We start from the raw sequence: 24,510 nt of genomic DNA, 5'->3' as shown, positions 1-24,510 counted from the left end.
CATTCTAAGACTTAATGTGATAGTGAGGAAAGACAGACTGTAAGTCCCAAACTCCCAACCAATACATCTATTTCATTACAGATACATTAAAAGCAACTTAACAGAGATTTCTTCAAGTAGCAGACATTTCTGACGATATGTCTTGAAATTTTCAGAGTTCATAACCCTCCTGCAGTAGAATTGTGGTCAAATGACTCTAGCCACGGCATTTGCCAAAAATAAAATGGTAACATAAAAAGTCCTCAGCAAAACCATTGTCTTAAAATATCTTTATAGTGATGTCTATGGGGAAAGCTACTCCATTTAGCTAATGTGCTGTTTGTAATTAGCATGGCAATTCTTTTACAACTAAAAATAGAATTACAATAATCATTTTAACAGTGTATATTGCTCTCAGCTTTGATATTTTATTTAGATGCCAACAAAAATAACAGAGTACATATTTTCTTAAAAGTATACTTGGTGGAACCTCAATACATTATCACACATCTAAATATTCATTCCAGTGCCACTTTCAATTAATCAGACTGAAACATCAGCCCTTTGTTTCTCATTGGCTTCCTCTCTGGGGTCATGAAACACCAAGGAAACTGTAAGGAATGTCACCTATAATTGCCACTTTGTCTTTGTCTATACCCAGGCATGATCAGCAAATTTCTCATATGTAAGCAATTACACACTTCACAGTACAGTTGCAGAGACAAATCTCGGATTTTAGAATTCTGCCTTCAGAGTGGCCATATCTTTTGTCTAGTGTGTTCTTTAGAGTCCATTGCAATGCTTTAGAAATACTCGGCTTCCCAAAGTAAGAATTACTCAGTCACATCACTGATCCAATAGATCATTTTTGGCTTTATATACAAAAGAAGAGGGGAGAAATTGCAAGCAAATGAAGAGGTTTAATAAAATATTACACAGACTTTTTCTGTTTATCTTTCTTCCAGGCATTGTTAATTTGAGTAATAGTTTCTGGCCAGGTGAGTTGTACATCTTTCCTAATAAAGTCAGAAGCAATGTGCTATGTGATGAGAGTGCAGATTTTGGAAGAAGGTCAGTCTGGAAATCATGTAGCTTCGACATAACACACTGTTAGCCAGCATCACATTGTCAATGATCCTAATGAAGTCATTTGGATGTTTACTTAACTCCCCCCATTCTTTGTATAGGACAGAATGTGTTGGGCATAACTTAACTTCTAGCTGGTCTCATATTTTTATAACATCATGCTTTCTTGTGAGTGAAAATATTCTTTTCTAGTTAATTCCTCAATGGAAATTTTTTAAGAGAATGGTAGTCTTAGCAGGCATTTCCTTGGCAAAGGTTTGGAGATGATCTCTGTCTTGCTTCAGTTCCAGTATGTACCCAGTGATGATTTCACTTTGCAAATTTGGGGTTGATAGGCTATGTCATGTTATGTTGCTCTCACATGGAGTGAGAAACAGGAAATGGATTATGGATGACTATTCCAAGGACTCAGATATGTCTAATGATTATTGAACAAGGCATGTTTTTCAAGTTTCTTTGTATACCTCCAATCTGAGTTATCAGAGGAAAACTATGAGCAGATCTCTTTTAACCCCTTGGAGATTGAGATTTGGAGGATACCCCAAGCTCCCTAAGTGTCAGATTCATGTAGTGATTTCCAGATCCTAGAAAGAGTTATCATACCAAATGCTTTCTCTTCCAATGCAGCATATGTGGCCGGGCAGTAGTGTCACGCCTTTAATCCCAGCACTCAGGAGGCAGAGCCAGGCAGATCTCTGTGAGCTCAAGGCCAGCCTGGGCTACAGAGTGAATTCCAGGAAAGGCGCAAAGCTACAGAGAAACCCTGTCTCAAAAAAAAAAAATGTGTGTAGATGTGCATATATGCATACAAGTAGTATATGTGATTCTAAGTATGCTTATTTCTCTCTAGATTTTCCAACGTCTTTTGACACTGTTGCTGAGGGCACCACACACTTCAGACACAAGACCTGGAAGAATTGAGTTGGAACTGAGTCCTCCCTGACGACTAGCTCTCATAGTAGCTGAAGGTACTTTGCAAGCTGCCACGAGAGAAAAACAACTCTAAAGCCCAACAACATGAAATTGACCACCCCAGAAAGATATCTCCAATAGTGAACCAGTGGCACATATATCTTGAGGTAGCCAATAACTGTCCAATAGGACATGAGTCGTACTCAACAGGAGGAAATTCATGCCTGATAGTGTCAACCTATACAACCACCCACAACTGAAGAAGTCATAGACCCTAGTGGAGAGCCTCCTACTACCATTTTCCTGAGCCAGCATGTTGTCTAACTGCATCCTCAGTACTTATCCTATATCCACAAATAATTGTTTCTCCCACACCTCATCACATCTTCTTTGTGCATCATAGAGAAAGCCTTACAGAGATCTACGGCCACAATGAATAAAAGACCATGGGGGGTTACCCCACCCCAAATAATGAATTTACAATGCAACTCTTATACTTAAGGTTTGTGAAAAATCATGGAGAGAGAATAAGCTTGAGAGAGCTAGATAGTGTCCTTTACACAGGGAAGCTGAATCCATAAAAAAAAACCTCAGCAATATAATTGGGTAAACAAGATCTGCATAATGACAACAGGAGATGATATGCCAATGAAGATGAGGGAAATTGCACAAGGACCCACCTCTAGACAAAGAGTTACAGGCATCAGTGACTGCTAAGAGGGGGAAAATAGGCTTTCTCCAAGGACAAGCTCCCTGATCGTTTTTTTCCAATACCAAGTGACTAGTCCTATACACAGGTATACATGGGCAGCACTAAATGGACTCAGCAGAATAATTAATGAAGAAAAAGTCATGAATTAGAGCCTTTGAGAGGCATGTGATGAACTGGATGGGGCAGGAATGAAATAGACATAAATAGGCTACTTATATGAAATTCTCAAAAAAAAAAAAAGTTTAAATTTTAAAAGAAAAGTGACCTTTGTAAAGGAGGAAAAAAAACCACTACTCAATTAAGAGCTGGCCAGAGGGCCCAGCAGACGAAAGCATTTGCCATTGCAAGCCTCATAACCTGAGCTGAATTCTGCTGAGAGATGGGAGACAGAGATTGGAGTATCACCTGGAAACTCATGGAGCAGCTAGGCTGGAGTACCCAGTGCATCAGAAATAAGACAGACCCTGCCTCAAGAAAGGGGAAGGAGAGAACCTGCCCTCCTCCTACCTCCACACACATCCAGGTACCCACACACCCATACTCATACACCACACACACACACACACACACACACACACACACACACACACACAAGGAGAAAGAGAGACTGACTGACGAATAATGATTTAATTTTTTAATTCAGTGAAGTCAATCTTCAGATTCCAAATTTCCTCACATTTATGACACTAGCTTCACTAACAAAATGAGTTCAGTGGAACACAACGGAGGAAGCTGCAGTAATATAGAATTTTCCCTGTGATTTCTATTGAACATTCCATTTGAAAGACGCTTCTAGTTTTCCGGGGGAGTTTAATGCAACATGGTGACATTCGTTCTTGATTTTTGCACTCTCAGTTTAGAAGCCCAAAGTGTTCTCTGAATCTCTGCACACTATGACCGGTCATACTGTGTCCCTTTTTTTCATTGCTCAAACGCAAGTGAAGAAAACGAAACTCCACCATTTTCAAATGGAGCACTTCTCCAAGTTGGCTATGTGCTTGACTGGCAGAAGAGAATTTCCTGAAACTGGGCTGGGCACATCTTCCAGGTAGGAAGAACATCACTATTCAGTCTTCCACTCACATGCGCTCTACGATCTTCCTTCTAATTTAAGCATCCCTGGTAACAATCAACTTGTCAGGTCTATACGGTAGGTGAAAATGGAAATGTAAAAATCAAGTACCGGGCTGCTTTTATTTCTGAAGCTTAAATGGCGTCTATTATCATATCATTTCACATAACCCATTACATGTGAATGGTATCTCAGAGTGTCAGGACCTCTCATGAGTTTTCCACAAGCCTTTGTCCCACTTACTTTTGTATCATCCCTCATTTTAATCAGTGGGAACATTATTATACTAAAGACAAGCAAACTCTGTGAATTTTTAAAATTATCATTTCTAAACAAATGCTATGTACATGTCAGCAAGCATCAGCATTCATAAGGTACAAATAAAATTAAACCTTTTACTCTTGTATGTATATTCTAATATAGCAGTTTAATTTTACTTAAATCCCATGAGAATTTAGGCAGAGATACTCTAAATGCAAAGTTAAGTTCTTTCTTAGAAACATGTGGATAGGGTTGGTAAGACATCTCAGTGAGTAAAGACGCTTGATACCAAGCCTGAGGGCCTGAGTTTGATCCATGAGCTCCATATAGTGGAAGGAAATAACCAAGAAAAACAATTCCCTCAAGTCATCCTCTGACCTCCACATGGGCATGCTGTCATCTATGCCCATGTGTGTACACACACACACACACACATACACACACACACACACACACACACACACACACACACCTGACAAGGAAGGAAATAGATACGCATAAGAAATCTGGAGCTTTGCTGCTTCTTTAATTTGGCCATTGGCAAAAACAAAAACAAAAAATACCAAACATAATCTCCTATTTTGGTTGAAAGTGCTAGCAATATGACATAAGGTCTTATTTTTACTTTGTTTTTGTTTAATCCTGTTTTGTTTTGTTTTGAGATAGTATCTCACTTTTCTTCCCAAGCAGCCTGGAACTCAATATATAATGAACCCAGTATTGTGTGACAAAACTTTTTCCTGGGGAGATGAACACACATGTATACTCACTCATGAGAGACCAAAGTATGGATACCACCAAAGCCCAACATGGCAAGCCAATGACTTTTATTGGGGTTACTTACAGGAGTATGGATGAAGGGTTACTTAGAGGAGCAGAAATGACTCAAAGACAGCTGCATTACCGAAGCCCACCCCCAGCATGGGTGACAGACAGTTCACAAAAAGTCAGGAACCTGGAGCACACTGCATAGCCTACAGGTAGCTCAACAGGTTAGCGAGTACTTCCCAGGTGCTTCAGATGGTCTAAACCCCTTCCAGGCAGCTTGGCTGGTTTCTCCATCTTCCAGGCAGCTGATCTGGTCTCAGAGTCTTCCTTGCATTTCTGCTCTTCTGAGTGTGACTCTCGGCAGTCTTTATTATTTACTACTAGGAAAGAGGAAGCCTAGCAAATCTGGTGAGTTTCAGGAACTTCCTAAAGCTATTTTGAGTTGTTTACCTTCTGTCTTAAGGAGCTTCCTGCAGGAGGGAATGTTTCAATCTCAGAGGAAATTGCTACACAACACTCAGGAGGTCCTTAAAGTCACAACAATCCTCCTACTTCAACCTCTTCAATGTTGGGAATACAGACATGCAGTAGGACACCTGACTTATTTTCATATTTTTTAATTACATTTGATTGATTTTGTGTGTGCATGTGTATGAAGGTATGTGGACCCATGGGTCCATGCATGCCATGGCAAGATTCTGAAGACAACTTTCAAGATTCAGTTCAGTCTTGTCACTCTTTGCATTAGAGGGATCAAACTAAGGTCACCAAGCTTAGTGACATGTGCTTTAACTACTGTACCATCTCACTGACAGTATTCTTATATTCTCTGTATTGAGAGGAAAATCAAAATATTGAAGCCAACTTCTAGTACTATTTATTACTCTGTATGTAGCTGAGCAGTTGATAGTTTGAAATATAGTCAGTGTTATCTTGTGGCATTTATTGTATGCCCTAAATCTTTTGCTAAGATCGCCTCAATTCTCAGAAAATCATTATGACATCAATATTACCTAACCTAGGAATAAATGAAGACTTAAATAATTTGTCCAAAGTCATGCTGTTCAAGTTTGAATTTGAATTTTAATCTTCCTATTGTTAATTGCTCTTCATAGAATCATGCTTAAATTTGTTGTCAACATCTTTTTTTTAAATCAAGTCTTTTAATGATTTAACTTTACTTTTATGTGCATTCATATTTTGCCTGCGTGTCTGTGTGAGGGTGTTGGATTGCCTAGAATTGGAGTTACAGACAGTTGTGAGCTGCAATGTGAGTGCTGGGATTTGAACCTGAGTCCTCTAGAAAAGCAGCCAGTGCTCTTAACCGCTGAGCCATCTCTCCAGTCCTGTTGTCAACATCTTAGAAGATGCTGTTTCTTCTTGGACCACTTCTCTAGAAGCAGTTTACAGATCCAATAAGAAATTCTTAACTTATTTACGCCAATGACAGGTCTTTGGGCTTGGTGTTAAGATAGTTGCATTATTTGTCATTTTCTTCGGATATTGTACTGTTCTTTTTGTTAATATTTTCAGTGCTTGTGAAAAAGACAATTTTATGCTCTTCCAACAGAGGCCAAAGTTTCTATCCAAAGCAATGAGACAAAAAAATAATTGAAAAAAAAACTGACAAAGTGTCATTTTATGTAAGCAACATGATTTTAAGCACCTTTTACACTGTTTATGCTTACCTTTGTAAGGTTGGCTTATCACCCCACATTGCTTTTAATTCCATTTATATGAGACTATAGAAAGTTGATTTACAGAAATGGAGTTTAGAAAAGTGACTTTCTTTGGGAAAAGCAACTTGTATTAACTTTGAAACAAAAGTTAGGAGTTTTGAAAACATCATTTGATTATGCATTACGACTACATGGATTCATAGATATGTGTGTGTATATATGCATATGTACATATACATGTGTATATATGTAAAATCATTGAATCATTGAGTTGAGTACTAAAGACTTGAGTATTTGGTTGTATGTTGTTTCTCCTACAATCTAACTTTTTTTACATTTATTATTTCTTTGTATGCATGTGTTCCCATGGGGTGGTGCACCTGCATCCCACAGAAAATAGAGGTCTATGGACAACTTGCCAAAGTTATTTCTTTCCACCATGTGGGTCGTAGATAGAATGCAGGTGATGAAGTTTGGCAGTGAGCATCTTAACCTGATGAACCATCTAGTTAACCCTCCCCTCCAATATTTTTTAAAAATGAAAGATTTCTATTTGAGCTTGTGTATATGGATGCCCTGGGTCCATATTTTATTGTAGGATTATAAAATATATTGGTGTCTTTACATCCTTAATCACATTACCATGTGTTCTATTTTCCAGTGGAAAAAATCATCCAAGAACAGAAAAACTTTCTTCTTTTGCTAGCAATCCTGATGTTTTTCTCTTTGGAGAAAAGTCAGCTCTTGATCATACCACCTAATTTCAGTGCTTATTTGTAAAAGCAGATCTCATGTAAAATATCTTCTTCAATGTAATGTTTAAAAATTGGATGAACAGACATGGACAAAATGGTAGCTGCTTTGTCTCAACTTTCAGGAATACCAGTAGTGGGAGACAATAGGGGATAATGCAATGGTATGTTAGAAGCTTTCATACAGTGGGGAGATGCCCAATGTGTAATGTGCTTGATACACAAGCATGATGAGCTGAATTTGGGTTCCCAGAACCCACAAAAGGCCAGATAAAGTAGTGCACATCTGTAATCCCAGCATTCCTATGGTGAGACAGAAGGTAGAGATAAGAGAATACCCCCAAAGTGCTGAGGCTATCTGGTACAGAGTACACAGTGGCAAACAACAATAGATCTTGCATCAAAGCGGAAGAAGAGGATCTATGCTTAAGGATGTTCTTTAACCGACATATGTGCTGTGTGACATGCTCACACCTGCACGCATACACACTAAAAAAAGTAAATGAAATTAGAAAATGTAAAAGTAAAGTTGAATCTACAGGATGATTTATTATATGGCTCAAGATGACGTATGCTGCATACAATGCGTGTATGTGTACTTGTGTATGTGCATAGTAGCATCTCTTAATTCACTGCTGGTGGCAACGTGAAGAAACATAAATACTGCTGACAAGAAGCAGCCTATATGTCAGAACACATGTAACATATTATCTTATTTTACAATTTTTCACATACATAATAAATGAATGTGAATTTGATAAGATACAATTTATTCTATGGAAAAAAATATCCTCCAAAACATTACTAAGTGCTTTTAAAATAAATTATTTCACAATAATAATCAAGGCTGTTTCCAAGGTTCCTTGGTAATCATTATAACTATTTCATCTGCTTTTTAGACTCCCAACACTGAAATGTATTAACTGTTTTCCTGGTCATCTGAGAGAGATTTTCCCAGGGCCTGTCCATTTGGAGTCTTTAGTAGAGACTCAATCTTGAGAGCATTTTCATTACCGTGGCTTCTAAGCACCTTCCAGAAACACTGCATGCCTACTTCATTGTGCTTTGAAAAGCAGTTATTTGTCACTATAGATTTCTTATCAGAGTTAGTTTGCTGCAGAAAAAAAAAGCCTTTTATTTTCTGTGAAAAAAAAAAATGACTTCTGATTTGATTTAGCGGCTAGTTTTAATTCAGGCTTTCCAGCGTCGTTTTCTTTTCCTCTTCCAACATCATGTCAAAAAAGTATCCTGACACTGCAAACTGTGCATGCTTGTTTTCAACAAAAGCACAATATATGACAGCAGAAACTAACACCAACTGCAGCAGTGGACTGCACAAGACTCGGCCTCTTAACAGCTCATCTTGGATAGGGGAGGGGCCCATTGGGCCCCTCTGCTCCTTGAGGGACTGTTGGCAATTAACAAGGGTGCTGCGAAGTAGGGTGTCCTTTTCTTCAGTGGTGTAGCCGCTGGTAAGTCTCCCACGCTCCAGTAACTAACCTCCTGCCTGTAGCCATGCAAGCAATCCTACTTAAAGTCAGAGCCAGACGTGGTGGCGCACACCTTTAATCCCAGCACTCAGGAAGCAGAGGCAGGCGGCTCAGGTCCATCCTGGTCTAAAGAGCCAGTTTCTCAGACAGTCAGGGCTACACAGAAAAACACTGTCTAGTAAAACAAAAGGAAGTGGGGAAAGGGAAGAGAAAGGGAGAGAAGGGGGAGGAGGGTGTGAGGAGGGAGAGGGAAGAGGGGGTTTGTGGGATATTCGATCACACTGTGAACCCTGAATTTGCATTTGAACTAATTAAATAAAATCAACCTTGGATCAGGAGGCCGACAGCAACTAGTTCGCAGGAAGTAATCATAGAGAGTCAGAGCGAGTCTGGAAGATGGACACAGAGATGCACAGGAAGTAGTAGGGAGGGACTTGGAGTGTGGCGGTCTTTTTTGGTTTGGTGGAGCAGAAGGATGCTCTCCGAGACGCTGGTGAAGAAGGAAGTTCAGCTTGTTGCTCCTCAACCTCTCTGAGCGAGCAGGTTTTTACCCCAGTTTCTGACTCCCGAGTCTAATTGGTAACTAGGACAATAGAGACTTAGTGGCAGTGGCATTTAGTGGCATTTGGTGGCAGTGGCGGGAGGCTAGTCTGGCAGGACATCAAAGTCTTGCTGGGCTGCTGCCTCAGAAGAGCGCCAGGAAGTGGGGAGATGCAATTACTAGCTGAAACAGGAGCAGATTCAGGTGCAGCCACTGTGCCAGCAGAAAAACATTTTCACGACCCACATGGGGCACCAAATGTAAAACTTGTCTTTCTTATATCTCCAGCTTCCGAATAAGGACACAGACTTTTCATTAACTATAAAAGCTTGGTCTTAGCTTAAGCTGGCTCCCAACTAGCTCTTTAAACTTAAACTCACCCATTTTTATTAACCTGCGTTCTACCTATAGACCGGAGAGGATAGGTGGGACTCTCGGGCAGAGACAGGAATTCTGGGAAGAATCTGAGAGGCATGGGATTAGCCAGCCAGAAGTGTAGGGAATCAGATATACTGTACAGGATGAGAGGTAAGAGCCATGTGGCAGAACATAGATTAATATAAATGGGTTAATTTCAGCTGTAAGAGCTAGGTAGGAACAAGCCTAAGCTAAGGCCAAGCTTTCAGAATTAATAAAAAGTCTCCATGTTATTTTTCTGGAGCTGGTGGTGCAAAGACCTGTTTACAGAAGAGCAAGTTCCATGGCCAGCCAGGGTTATACATAGAGAAACTCTGTCTTTCAAATAATAATAATAAAAAAAATAAATAAATGGAAAAAATTAATCTAAATACATAAATAAAGTCAATATCAGTGGGAAACATACACAAACAGAGAGAAAGAAAGAGAGACTAAAAGTAGGAAGGGGACTTGTTGGAGGAAAAGGGTTTTATAAGAAGATGAAGAGAAGCTGAGGGATAGTAACAGGTGGTTAATGATTTAATGATTACTGAAATTGATGGTATGCATGTGTTAGACTGTCAAGAGAATAAAAATAAGTGAAAATAAGGTGGAAGGCATAAGAATTAACTCCCAAAATAACAAATATTTAGGACATTTACTTTAAAACTCAAAAAATGCTGACAAAAATGGATAATTTTTTTTGAGATGTGTCTCACTATGTAGCCCTAGGTGGCCTAAACTCATTATATAGACCAAGCTACTGTGAACTCACAGAGAGCCACCTGCCTCTGCCTCCTGAGTACTGAGATTAAAGCATGCACCAGCATGCCTAGCCAAAGGTGGACAACTCAGAAAAATCTAATATCTGGTGTGTATAAATATTCGCCAGTCTATATTACAAAATTTAAGCACTCATTTTACAAAAATATCCCCTACTCTTATGACTGAGTTCTGTCTGTTGCTGTTGGTTTTAAGGTATCCTTTCTTTGCTTTGTTTTTTGAGACATCGTCTCACTCTATAGCCCAGGCAGGCCTTCAACCTGTCTACGATGAGCCATTGCCCTCAGCCTCCCACGCACTGGGATTGTGGTATGGACCACCTTAGCTATAGCTACATTTCAAGTGGAAGAAGTGAGCTTTTCATCCTGAACACTGAACAATAGCTGTTAGTATAGAAAAACATAAAGTTCTAAGTTCTATTCTGAGAAACCAATATAACACACACACACACACACACACACACACACACACACACACACACACGATTGGTGGTGCTGGTGTTTTAAATAGATATTATGATCTAGCTTTTTCAAATAGGCATTCCAATATAACACACTACACCGATTTTGTTTTTTGTTTTTTGTTTTTTCCAAAGGTTTGTCTGTTCATGTGTTATTTTATTTCCCAAAACACTGGAAAATTCACACATCAATACTAAGTTTATCGAGGTTGCAAAATGAGTCAGTGGAAGAAGGAGAATGTAATTTAGAACACAGCCCTCACAGTCATACTTAACAGCCTCATTTCTATTCACTCCCTGAAATAGAGTATCTCTTTATGGTGAAAGCGAATTCGCTTCCCAGTTTTCCCCAACACGCTATTCGAGTATGAAATCCATGGGGATCAGGGCTTCACTTTGCCTTTCTATGTATCTGCGTGAGGGGTGGAGGGAATCGCTGATTCTGTTAAAGATGAAAAGATGGGAAAGAAAATTGGAACAATCAAGTGAAAATGAAGACTTTCAAGCAGGGCCCCTGAAGTTTATTTTTAAATTCACCAAGAATGGCTTGTCTCTGATCATCGCTATGAAACACTCTTCTTGTTCTAGCCATTGCGATTGAATTCCGCATGATTAGATTTAACACAGAATTCCACATACAAGTAATAGCAGTGAAACCGAACCTACTATTTGCTTTAAAAGAAAGCAAGTTTGTTCTCTATTACCCACTAATTGATTTATACCTTGCAATCAGAAAGCATATACAACAAAATGGGGGGGCTTACAGCAGAAGCAGAAGGAGGAGTGTGTGTGTGTGTGTGTGTGTGTGTGTGTGTGTGTGTGTGTGTGTAACTAGTTCACACCCTCCTCCCACTTCGGACTGTAACTCTCCTTTAGAGAGGTACTTAACTCCTTCCTCCTCCAGTAACTTTGTTTGTCCAACATCGGCCTCGGAGTTCAATCAAACCAAGATTCACTGAGGCTCCATGGGGAATCAAGGCTCATGTTAGTTATCTGTTGCTGTGAAACAAATTACCACAGTCAACCCTTAACATAGCACAGATTTTTTTGTCTCTATATTTTAGGGGCAAGAACCTGGGCAGCACTCAGCTGTTCCTCTGCTTCAGTCATCTCTGGAAAGGCTGTAAGCAGATTGTCAACCAGGGTGGAGGTCCCATGACGTGCTCTAGAGGGGAAGCATTGACTTTTCAAGTGCTTGTGGTTTGGGTTGCTTTAGCAGAGGGAAGACTGTTGAATGAATCCTAAGTGGTCTTAATAAAAAACCCAGAGCCAGAAATTGCGGTAAATACTGAAAGATCAGAAAGACGAAGGAACAAGCCACAGCCACTTTCCTCCTTACCAACTGCATGAATCCTCTGACTGAATGCCTCTGAGTCCTCAGCCCAAAAGGCCTCTAGCCGGGGCTTCAGCTGAAAAAGGTTTCAGCCAAAAAAGCATCAGCTGAAAGAGAGCTTAGTTCCTGTCTCCTCACACCTTATATACCTTTCTCCACCCAGCCGATTACCTCCTTCCTAGTGCTGGGATTAAAGGGATGTGTGATTCCCAAGTATTGGGATTAAAGATGTGTGCCACCACTGCCTGGCTCTGTTTCTCTCCTAGACTGAGACAATCTCATGTAGTCCAGGGTGGCTTTGAACTCACAGAGATTCAGATAGATCTCTGCCTCTGGAATGCTAGGATTAAAGGTGTGTGCCACCACTGCCTGGCATCTATGTTTAATCTAGCGGCTTGTTCTGTCCTCTGATCTTCAGGCACATTTTATTAGGGTACACAGTCTATCACCACAGAAGACCCTAAGTCCATGCTGGCTGATGAGCGAGCACTGTTCCTGACTCACTGTTTTGTCTCCACCAGGCCGTTTAATTTATCTGAGCCAGGGAAGGTGGGTGAGAGAGTCAACAGAGGCAGAGATGGTGGGAAGAACAGCAAGGGAGAAGCTAAAGTCCCTTAGAGCATGACCATTAGAGGGGCGTTCCCCCATGTTCTTGTACTTTGTATATTAGAATCAATTTTACATCACACCAACTTACAGGGAGGGGGGTCACCAGAGCTAGGGATACCAGGAAGGGAATCCTCAGTGCTTGCTGGGCACACTGTTGCTTCAGGCCAAGGAACTGTGGCCCTGTGTCAGTCATCAATCAACCTACAATCAGATTCTTGAAACTTCATTTTGATGATAAGCCATTTTTTTCTGTTTTCCAAGAGTATTTGTCATTGAAGCACCATTCAGTCTCATTCTTTAAAAGAGAGAAAGAGAGAAAGAGAGAAAGAAAGAAAGAAAGAAAGAAAGAAAGAAAGAAAGAAAGAAAGAAAGAAAGAAAATCATGCTATTTCTCTTTTTTATTAACTTTCTAGTTAACTTTCTAGTTATAACTTTCTGTTATACAAATAACAGGATTAGTTATGGCATATTTTTACATATGTGTTATTGTGCTTTGCTATTATCTCCACCAACACCTCTCCTCCTATCCCCAACTCTGGCTGGTCCCTTTCATCCTCCCAAGTAGCCTCTCCTGCTTTCATCACACATAGTCTTTGCCTTTCCTTCTCCCTTCCTTTAGACCTTGTCCCTTTCTACTTCAATGTCACGTATGTATACACAATGTAGCTTGTGCATACAAGAGAAAACAATGTCATATTGGTCGTTCTGAGTCTGGCATATTTCATTTAACATGATGACCTCCCTGGCCAGTCTCATCCTCATATGTGTATATGATATATGTATAAAGTTGGTTTCCTGTTTTCCAGACATCCCTCCTTTATCCTCCTTACACAAGCTTTTAGTTTGGACTCCTGAATGAACACACTGCTCCTTTGGAACACTGAATCCGAATTGCTGATTCTCTTCCCAATAATTACTTAGAAGAACATTCTAGAATTTACAATTGGTAAGTATATGGGGCTTCTACCATATCTGTAGACTCACGTCTTATTTTCTGACCTAACACTTGGCGTTCCACTTCTTGGACTGTTTTTCTGGGTGATCAGTCTCCTATTGTATCAACACAGTGCAGCCTCTGCCATTCCCATGATAGTGGAGGTCTACCCAGTTCCCCTGCTGTATATGCTTCTGATTTGTCCTGGCAACATCTAAGCCTGGGTTGTGAGACAGGTCTAATTTCCAACAACAACAATGAAAAACTGTATGCCTCATAAATCTCTACCTAGTTGATGTTCTCTGTGTAATTGTAGTAATCATAAAGATCTAAGAAAATTCAAATACCTGCTTGTTGAAACACAAACGTATAATGATGGGGAAAAAACAGGCTTTAAATCAAAAGAAATCTTTTCTAAAGTTGATGTTGGAAGTTTCAATTTCTTGCTCTGCAGGTGTTAGTTTTCCAGTAGACTAAGGGGAGAAACAGGAGTTCTATGGCAAGTTGAACATTCTTCCAAACACCCAGCACAGTGGGCTGGAAAAGTAGCTTAGTGGCAGGGTGCTGCATAGGGAGCTGTGGACCCTGGTTTCAATTTCCAGCACTGAAAATATAAAAGCCTTGATTTAAACAATGGTTTTGTTCTTCCTTCGGCTTGAGAATCTCCTATCTCGTCCATTTCTTCCATGTCACAATCCCATGTAGATTTAAGACCTAGTTCAATTGATACTTCCTTCTTGGAACTCTTCCTAATTGCCCTAATCCAAAGCACAGTGTCTTCTCTCAAAACCCCAGAGACAGCACAAACTGCTCTGGGGGTATCCTGCCCATTATATTTTATGTAGTCCTTTAAGTTGCTATTGGCCTGTAAATGTCCCTCCAACAAACAATGTCTTTTTTACATTTTATTTAATAAGTTGTATTTAGTGTGTATATATTTTATTACATCTATGTGAGTTATATATTAATGTTGAAAGTTCTATTGTAAGTAGATGGCATCTATTCTAATGAGGCAAAATTGGTATCATTGACTATAGTGTGATATAATAAAGGATTTAAGTTTGAATGTGGTGATGTTAGAATTTATTGATCATATAAGAAATAAACTGAAAATCTCATTTTTAAGTATCTACCACAGCTTATTGTATCATAGATAACAGTTGTCTTAGTTGGAGTTTCTAAAGCCTATGGTACAACACCAAGACCAGAAGCAAGACCTAAGGAGAAAAGGGTTTATTTCCACTTACAATTCTCAGGTCACACTCCAAGACTGAAGGGCTGGTATCTCAGGCAGAAACTGAACAGAGGCCATGAAGGAACACTGCTTACTGACTTGCTCCTCATAGCTTACTCAAACAGCTTTCTTATTGCACTGTGGACCACTAAACCAGATGTCACCACTCACAGTGAGGTAGGCCCTCCCACAATCAATCATCAATCAAGAAAGTGCCCCACAAGCTTGACCACAGGCCAGTCTTATGGGAGCATTCCCATAGTTGAGGATTCCTTCTTCTGAAATAACTCCAGCTTGTGTCAAGTTGACATGAAACTAGCTGGCACAATAATTTAGCTTACTTTGTCTTGTATCTTCCTAGTTTGTTTTTATTGATAAGTTTAATAGTAATGTGTCTATATCCTTTCTCTAAGTATTGTATTTTTGTGTGAATTCATTAATTAAAAGTAAAATGGTCCAGCATGATGGCACATACTTATAATCCATCCCACAATTTGGGAGGCTGAAGCAAGAGAATAATCATGAATTCAAAATTCTGTCTCAAGACATAAAAAAAAAAGACACAAAGACATAATTCATTTGAAATACTCGAATGCCTTTAGTACTGTAAAGTTGAACCTTGGAATCAGTGTCATACCTATCCAACAATGGCTGAGCTCTCCTTAAGCAGGGTAGGTTCAAACTGAGCTGCGCTGGTCTCTAGGAAATCTCTGTGGCACTACAATGTGGCAGGGAAATTCCTATCTCAGGAAGGAACTATTTCCTCAGCAGCCCTGAGTGTCACTGGAGAATGATGCTCAGCTGTCAGCCCCTTCCCTGGGGATTATGTCAGCTGGAGAACACACCCTTCTCTCTCTCTCTTTTTTTTTGTTTGTTTGTTTGTTTTTCGAGACAGGGTTTCTCTGTGTAGCTTTGCGCCTCTCCTGGAACTCACTTGGTAGCCCAGGCTGGCCTCAAACTCACAGAGATCCACCTGGCTCTGCCTCCCGAGTGCTGGGATTAAAGGCGTGAGGACCACACCCTTCTCTAAGACATGCTTCCTTCTGGGGTAGTTCACATCCAATGACCCAACAACCAACGTGAGCATAAAGCACAAATGTTCTCCTTGATGGGCAAAGCTGAGAGCTTATCCCATTGCAGAGTTTGGAATTTGGTCACCACTGAATTTATACCCACTCTTACTTCTTTCACTTTCCCAAAATTGTCCCCCAATAAATACCCTGCTTGCCAATCCCACTGCAGAGGCAGATGCTTAAGGAAAGCTACTTGGAACAAACGCTAAAATGCTGTCCTTAGGACACAGACTGTGTACAAAGAGATAAGAGTGTGATTCTTTGATGTTCCTCCCTACAATAGAGTTGCTTTTTTTTTTCAGTTCTGGACTGTGACCATTATGGGATGGATAATCATTTGCTGTTTGCAATTGCCCTGTACACTGAAGGACGTTGAGCAGTAAACTTGGCCTCGGCTGCTAGATGCCAAGAATGCATACACACATGTACTTCATGGAACAATCATGTCTCCATGTGACCAACATGTTGGTGGAGGCAAATCTGCCCACCAAATTGCCTTCTATATAACTGTTTATTCCCATATCATACTGATGTCAACTTTCATCAGAGAAGTTTCTTTTTGCGGTGGTCAGAGGTGATTACAGAGATGTGTGACTGGCTAAAGTAAAGAGAATAAACGATGGTTGAATGTTCAGCCATAAGTCAGATGTCTATACCCCTCCCCAGCTCAGCAAACATCACAGAAGGTACAGCAAGAAGGTAAAAGCTGGAGGAAGGTGAGAGGAGTCATGTGGAACACTGACTTCTGGGCCGGACATGGCTGGTGCCAAATCACATTTTCCCTTGTCCATTCATGGATGCATGGGCAACTAAGTAGTTTACTATTTTAGCTAATACTTCAATGTTAGCAGAGATTCAACGGATGATGTTCTTAAAGTGTATTATAATATCCTACGAATAAGATTCATTATTTATAGACCTTTCTAAGAGGTGTCAAATGTACTATAGTCCTCAATAAATAACAAATACGATCCTCCAATTCCAAAAGAAGCCATGAGTCTTAGTTGTGCAGCTCCTGCTGCTGCTGCTGCTGCTGCTGTTCTTGTGGTCATCAGCATTGTTGATGTTTGTTGTAGTTTTGTTCAAGTTCATAGAGTACAAGTGGTTTTTGTTATTATTGTTGTTGTTGTAGTTCTGTTTTTTCAAGAGAGGATTTCTCTGTGTCACAGCTCTGGCTGTCCCGGAGCACATTTGTAGACCAGGTTGGCCTTGAACTCACAGAGATTTGCCTGACTCTGCCTCCTAAGTGCTGGGATTAAAGGCGTGCGCCACCGCTGCCGCCGCCGCAGCCGCCACCACCACCCAGCTCACAAGTGTTCTTAAGGATGTCCTAATCTGCTTTTAAAGTCCGGGCATCCACTGAAGTAATATAAATATTTCCCCCTTGTGTGATCCTTAATTGCAGGGGAAACTGTAATGTGGAAATTCTGGGGCCTTTCTCAAACTCTCAATTCCTTTTTATATGGGTGTTTGCACTCATCACTTCATTCTGATTTTCTCTATTACTCTTACTGTGACGAGCTGTTTCCAACCACATGATTTATTTTCAGCTTTCTATTGAAGTATGATTGAAAGGCAATAAAAGCTGTATATATTTTGTATGAAAACATCTTGATGAGTATGAAGGAAACTATAGACCAGAAACCACCACCACCATAAACAATACTGTAAAGTTAATCATGATCTCCAAAAATTTCCCTTTGTGTGCATGAATGTTTATGCAACAAGAATATTAATGTAAGGTCTGCCTTCAAATAATTTTAATCATACTGTGTAATTTTATTTTATTTTATTTTATTTTTCAAGACAGGGTTTCTTTGTGTAGCCCTGGCTGTCCTGGAACTCGCTCTGTAGACCAGGTTGATCTTGAACTTACAGAGATCCACCTACCTCTGGGATTAAAGGCGTGTGCCACCACCGCCTGGCCAGTGCAATTTTCTTATCTGTGTGTACTATGTTATGCATGTCTTGAGAACTTAATATTTTGTATATCAAACCCTATACCCTTTGACAGTATCTCCCTTCTGTCCCCTCTCCCAGGGAGGCCCTGGTAACCAATATTGTGTTCTCCGCTTGAATCAGTTTGTATTAGATTCCTGATAGCAATTAGATTACATCTTACTTGCTTTTCTGTGTCTGGATTATTTTAATTAGGATAATGTCCTCCAAATCCATTCATGTTATAAAGACTGGAGAATATTCGGTGTGTTCGTCCACATTTTCCTTATCCATCCATCTGTTGTGGATAGTTTGGTGGTTTGTTGCTGAACCTAATGCTGCAGTGAATGGGGGTGCATATATGTCTTCAAGACCATGATTTCAGATACTATCTGTGTGCTCCCTTAAACCCATTAGGTAGTAGTTCTAGTTGTAAATTTTTTAGGCCCTCCATACTGTTTTCTACAGTGGTATAGTAATTTACACTCTTATAGAAGTAAGTATGCAAGAGTTCCTTTTTCCTTGTACTTTTGTTATTCACGTAACTTTATTCCTCTTACTTTATGTTTAATTAGCTTACAACACAGCAGGTTTCCCTATAGCCTTTTCATATGTATTTAGCTGAGGTTGACACTCCCCGACTTGCTTCTCTTCTCCAATTCCTTGTCCCTAACTACTTCTTAAACCCTTCTGCTTCAAATATCACTGATTCTAAATATCACTGATTCTTTTTTTTTTTTTTTTTTTTTTTTTGGTTTTTCGATACAGAGTTTCCCTATATAGCTTTGGAGTCTGTCCTGGAACTCACTCTGTAGACCAGGCTGGCCTCGAACTCACAGAGATGTGCCTGGCTCTACCTTCCAAGTGCTGGAATTAAAGGCATGCACCACCGATGCCCGGCAATGCTTCTACTTTTATGTCATGTGTTCTATTATCCCCAACTCTTCACCCTTAAAGTGTCTTTATTTTTTAACCTTCTTATTGGCTCCTTTTATGTTTCTTGGAATCCACATACACTTCCACATTAAAATACACATATAAAAAGGGGTAGCTAAGCACCCTATATCAGCACATGTGGTGTTTGTCTTTCTGAACCTGGGTTAGTGCATTCAAGGTAATATTTTCTAGTTCCACCCATTTTCCTGCAAAGCTCACAATTTCATTTTTCTTCATGGCTGAATAAAATGTCATTGTGTCTATGAATTATCTCTTACTCTTTCTAACAGTCACTATCTTGGGGTTCTTCTGTGAGTAGCCAGGCTCACTGGTATGATGTCAGACCTTATTGTGGCTTTGACTTATGCTTCCTGTCTCATAATTCTGAGAAAGAAGTTCATGAGAGAGGTAGTTCAGGGTGGGGAGATAGCTCAGAAGGTAAGTGCACTTGATAGGAAGTCCTGGAAACTTGGGCTTGGTTCTTTGTAACCCATGTAAAGGGAGAGGGAAAGGCGTGACTCCATAAAGTTGTTGTCTGACCTCCGCATATGTGCTGTTGCATACATGTATGAAAATATGCACACACAATAATAATAAATAAAAAAATATAAAGAGGGCCACTGTTCTAAGTGTGATATGATGTAATTATACAAACCAATTGTAGAGGGAATGGCTGATTCTAAATAGTTTATTTAATGATTGTCCTTTTAAATCGAATATTCTTAATCTAATACATTTTGAATACATTTTCTGTTAACCAATTTAATTTTTTATGCCAGATAATATACCTTTGTATCACACAGCTTAGTACCAGGACATTGTGGGATTAGAAGCAGAAAGAATACCCATGAAATACAGGTAATTTTTAATTTCATCAGACAATTTTTTTCCCATAAAGAATTTATAACTTTCTCATCTCTAATCAAATTCCTTGCCACGGGAGCACGTTCTAATTAGAGCCGTCTGCTCCTAGCAGGGTTTTTTATCCCAGACCAATGTGTGGTGAAACATTCTAATCCATTTGAGGTGTGTAATTTTTTTCTGCACTCAAACTGTAGGCAGGGCGAAACTGAGCGTCACTGAAGATTTTTCTTATACAATGAGGGCAAGGAAAGTTAAAATAAGAAATGATTGAGTGGAAAGGAAAGACCTCTAATTAGAAAATATTAACCTAGGACATGTGGTGCACAGAATGAACGACCTCTTCATAACCAACTTATTGAAACAGCCAGGCACAGAAAATCTATTGCCATCCTATTTATTCAGAGGCATTCTATCTCTCCTAGCATCAAAAGTCATGTATTCATGTCTCTGTACATGCAACTGTCTATCAAATTATTCCAAAAAACACTTGTTTTTAGAAAGGCATGATTGTCTGTGCGAAGCAGCACACCAGCAGCTAGAAGCCCCTGTCTTATTTTCAAAAGATAGGAAGTATGGTAAAATAATCTCTAGAGATTTTCTTACTTGTTTTTAATGTTTATGAGTGTTTTGTCTGCTGTGTTTGTCTTTGTACTGTGTGTACAATGCTTGAAGAAGACATAAAAGGATATCGAGTCCCCTGGGTCTGGAGTTACAGATGGTTGTGAGCTGCCTTGTGGGTGCTGAGAATCTTCCTCTGGAAGAGCAGCCAATGCTCTTAAGTACTGAACCACCTCCCTAGCACCTTGTAAAGATTTTAAGGTTATTTGTTCTGTGTCTTCTAATAAAAGAACAATTTATAGAACATTCTACCTTTGTTCCTACTAAAAAATTGAGAGATATATATACAGATAGTATATTATTTCTGTTGCACCATGGATATCATTGTATAAATTATAAGAACTGAACAATCCAAGACACTTTGTTCATGAACAGTCACTTTGACAGAAGCCACAGAGCCACATGGCAATCTTTACCACTTTGGGAGGACGGTAGATATATGGCTGTTTTCTGTATTCACAAATAAGCATGAAAAGGCGCTGAGTGGACTGTGGTGCTATAGAAGAAGAAATGGGGCACTACTCAAATTTCCATAATTAGAAATTATCGTAAAGAGAAATGTAAAATAATCGTTTAAATGTCAGTGCATGCCCCTAGGAGACACATGCACTGATGTGCAGGAGGTTGAGCACCTGCTGTTGAGGGTGTCCATTGCCAGTGAATGTAAAATCATCCTCTTGAAGCCACAATTATGTAAAGCCCTCTGATGAACTCCTCCTGAGTTTTCTATGGCTGGTCACCCCTGCTGATTTTACCTTGTCTTTTCTCCAGCTTGTCTCCTCTACACCTTTACTTCGGCTCCACTTTTTCTGCTTTCTATGATGGGATGAATGGGCAGAGAAACATCGTGTGTGTGAAAGACAAAGACATGCATCAACTGCTTCAAAGGAAGTTATTTCTAAAAGAAGTAGTGCCATTCGTGCACGCGCAGGTACACACACACACACACACACACACACACACACACACAATCCTCAGTAAGATGAGCATCAACAGGTTCTGATTTCAAAACGAATAAACCTGTACACAAGGGATACCTTCTTAAACACAAACACGTGTGACAGAACATATTTCAGGAAAGCAACCAAATGCAACGCCAACCACAGGATTTCGTGTCTTGTAGACGTTTTCCTTGTTAAATGTAGGCCCAAGATTAGATTGTGGTGATTATGAAAAATTCCTAGGTGTGAAACAATGGTAGCTGGTAGCTGTAGGTGGCATCACTTCACTGAATTGGCTCAACTCTGACAGGTTCTCAAGTGTAGACTCGGTACAAACATCACGTGGGACCAGAAATGCTCTCTGTGGTTTCCAAGAGGCATAAGCCACTCATTTCCAAGGCAAGTCTGTCCTGAAAGTAAACTGCAGAACTTCGGCGGTGATGTAAACAGTGCCTGGATGGAATGTGGATACCCAGCATATGAGGAGTGGTGTCCGCACAAGTCATCATAGACGCTGCTCAGTGATTATTGCTTAGTAACAGCTTTCAACCTTAGTCCATCCTTTCTATTACAAGACCACACAAGGAAGAGATTTCACCTGTAAACAATCAACTCTAAGAGCATTTCAGATCAGCATGGCACACGGGGGGAGAGTCATAAATAATGCATGCAATGATGCTCCAAAATGAACAGCCACATTATGCATAGTTTACCAAAGGTTCATTTATGCTTGTTCACAACTGGGTGCCGTTACACATAGGCATCTGTGTAAATATTCACCAAGGACTGGGCTTTCCACGGCTCCTGATAATTACAATGCTGTACAGTCATTGAAAACCAGGAGACGGTTGTATGGTTTACACACAGGCACACATAGACTCTGAAGACAATTCGTTTAGCACAGATTTCATGCATTTAAAACTAATGCAGATTCTGGCCATTTTCTTTCTAATGCTGTTTAAATGGTTCAATTGCCTTGATTGGACAACATGGCTTATAAGTGTATGCTAGCGTTGGGGGCCTCACTCAGGCTTGAGAGCTCCAGCACAGTTGCATGCCAATATTAAGTAGCAACTTCATGGAGAGAAAAGCTTTGGTATATTCTCACAGAAGCCAGATCATGAAAGAGAATTAAAGGTGGCAGAAAGTCACAATTCCTAATCAAACTGGTTTTCTTTCTTTCTTTTTTGTTATTTAAGTCTTATTTTATTCTACTGGCTGATTCACATGAGGCCACAGCCAGGCCACTAATCACAGACATGAGGGAAGCTTTATTTCTTGGTCTCTTTCTTAGACAGTGGTGATGATCTCCTCCTTAGCCTGAAGACGCTCCTCTCAGCGCTTTCATGCTTCCTAGGTCTCAGACCTGCAAGCTTCAACCTGGTCAGCCAGGAGCTTGTTGCGGGCTTTGTCTGCCTTCAGCTTGTGGATGTGCTCCATGAGAATCTGCTTGTCTTTGAAGACATTCCCTTTGACCTTTGGGTACAGGCTGTAATACCTATGGCGGTCAAACTCCTTAAATTCATGGTATCTACTGAGAAGTTGGCGCAGGATCCACATCCTTCTCATCCAGGTCTCCTCAGGCATTCGAGCATTTGCAGTACCCTTCTACTTCCCTATGCCCATATGCGCCTGCCCTTCCGTCGAGTCAAAGTGTTTTTCCGGCATTGAGCCCTAGAATGGACAGTCACAGACTTCTGATGATCAGCCCATCTTTGATCAACTTCCGGATCTGCTGATGGTTGGCATTGGCGATTTCGCTGGCCTCATTGGGGTCCAATCAGACCATTTTACTGCAACCAGACGCTACATGCAAGCCTCTTCTGCAGCCTGAGCACACTCATGGCTGCAGACACAGCAGCTAAAGGAAAGAGCTTCATCACATTGGTTTTCAAGAGACTCCAACTTTGTTCAACTTAGCAAATTAAAACAAGCAATTTTCATCTCACTTCACAGGAATGCTTGGTCATCCCTGTACCAGAAAAAGGATAATCTTACTCTTGTTCTGGGAAGACTGTTGCCTTTACTACATACCCACTGCAGTCTCTGCCTATCACTTACTTGGTTTTCCTCTTTGCTTTTTGGATACATTATACCTCCAAAAGTATAATCATATGGCAAGTGCTACAGCGAGAACAATCGTTTGCGTGTGTTCCACAGTGGTCCACACATTGGAAGATTGTTTCCTAGTGTAACAAGGGCACGAGTGGCATGTCTTCTAAGGGGCAGGACCTGGTGGAATCTTTAGCCATCAGGAGGCACTGCCACTTAAAGGGATTACCATAGTCCCCGTTAGTTGCCATGAGAACGTTGTTATAAGTGCCCCTGCCCCTGTCTATGGCTTCCTCTTTTTCCATGTCTGCTTTCTTTCTGTCATGTACCTCTCACCATGATTTGGCAATGGTGACCCTCACCAGAGCCAGTACTTTTTAAAAAGTGAGGCTTATTTATGACCTCCTTTCTTTATAGGTTATTCAGCTTTGGAGCATTTTGTTGTATCCGTAGAAAAAATGGTTAATGCATGTAATTATATCCAACAATTTTTACCCTTTATTTTATTTTGTTCGTTAAGAATGACTATTTTACAAACCAAAATCATACACTTTATAAAATGCTGGAAGCCTGTTTCCAGACGGGTCTGATGACCTGGGATGGATGTGTGAAGTTGGCGCAACGTAGAAACTGTGACCACCTGTTTCAAGCAAGTGGCCCCGGATAACCTAGGCTGTTTTTAATTTATATAGTTTCAATGGTTTGCAAGAACAGCTTTACAATCAGATTTGTTCTTTACGTTCCTAAAAATTACAATAATGACCAGTTTGTGCCTTTGCTTCTTTCTCCTTCTGTCACCCGGCTTTCCCTCTGGTAACCATTACCTACTTGACCCATAGCTCCAATGTTAGAAGCAGAAGTAGTGTTGCAAGCCACAAAGGAAGTTTTCTAACTAGGCACACCTACAGGTAGGAGAGTGTGCCAAGTTGGCAGCATTTGTGGTTACAGCGTCATGCAGGGTGAGGGACAGTTTTGTCTCTAGTGGTTAATATTTGCATCTGGTAGGGGCTGAGTTCTCACAATTGACTCACCAGCCGAAGCTGGATCAATTCATTCTACTTTCTGTACTACTTTATCTCCTTGGGGG

General features: G+C 40.2%; 1 pseudogene; it reads right to left on the bottom strand.

The window, feature by feature from the left end:
• Positions 1-22,661: 22,661 nt before the first annotated feature.
• LOC131894546 (large ribosomal subunit protein eL19-like) lies at positions 22,662-23,215 on the bottom strand (annotated as a pseudogene).
• Between the last annotated feature and the right edge of the window lie 1,295 nt (positions 23,216-24,510).

This window comes from Peromyscus eremicus, chromosome 17, assembly GCF_949786415.1.
Source record: "Peromyscus eremicus chromosome 17, PerEre_H2_v1, whole genome shotgun sequence".
Taxonomy (NCBI): domain Eukaryota; kingdom Metazoa; phylum Chordata; class Mammalia; order Rodentia; family Cricetidae; genus Peromyscus; species Peromyscus eremicus.
The sequence above is the reverse complement of the archived record's forward strand: the minus strand, read 5'-3'. Positions and strand labels throughout refer to the sequence as shown.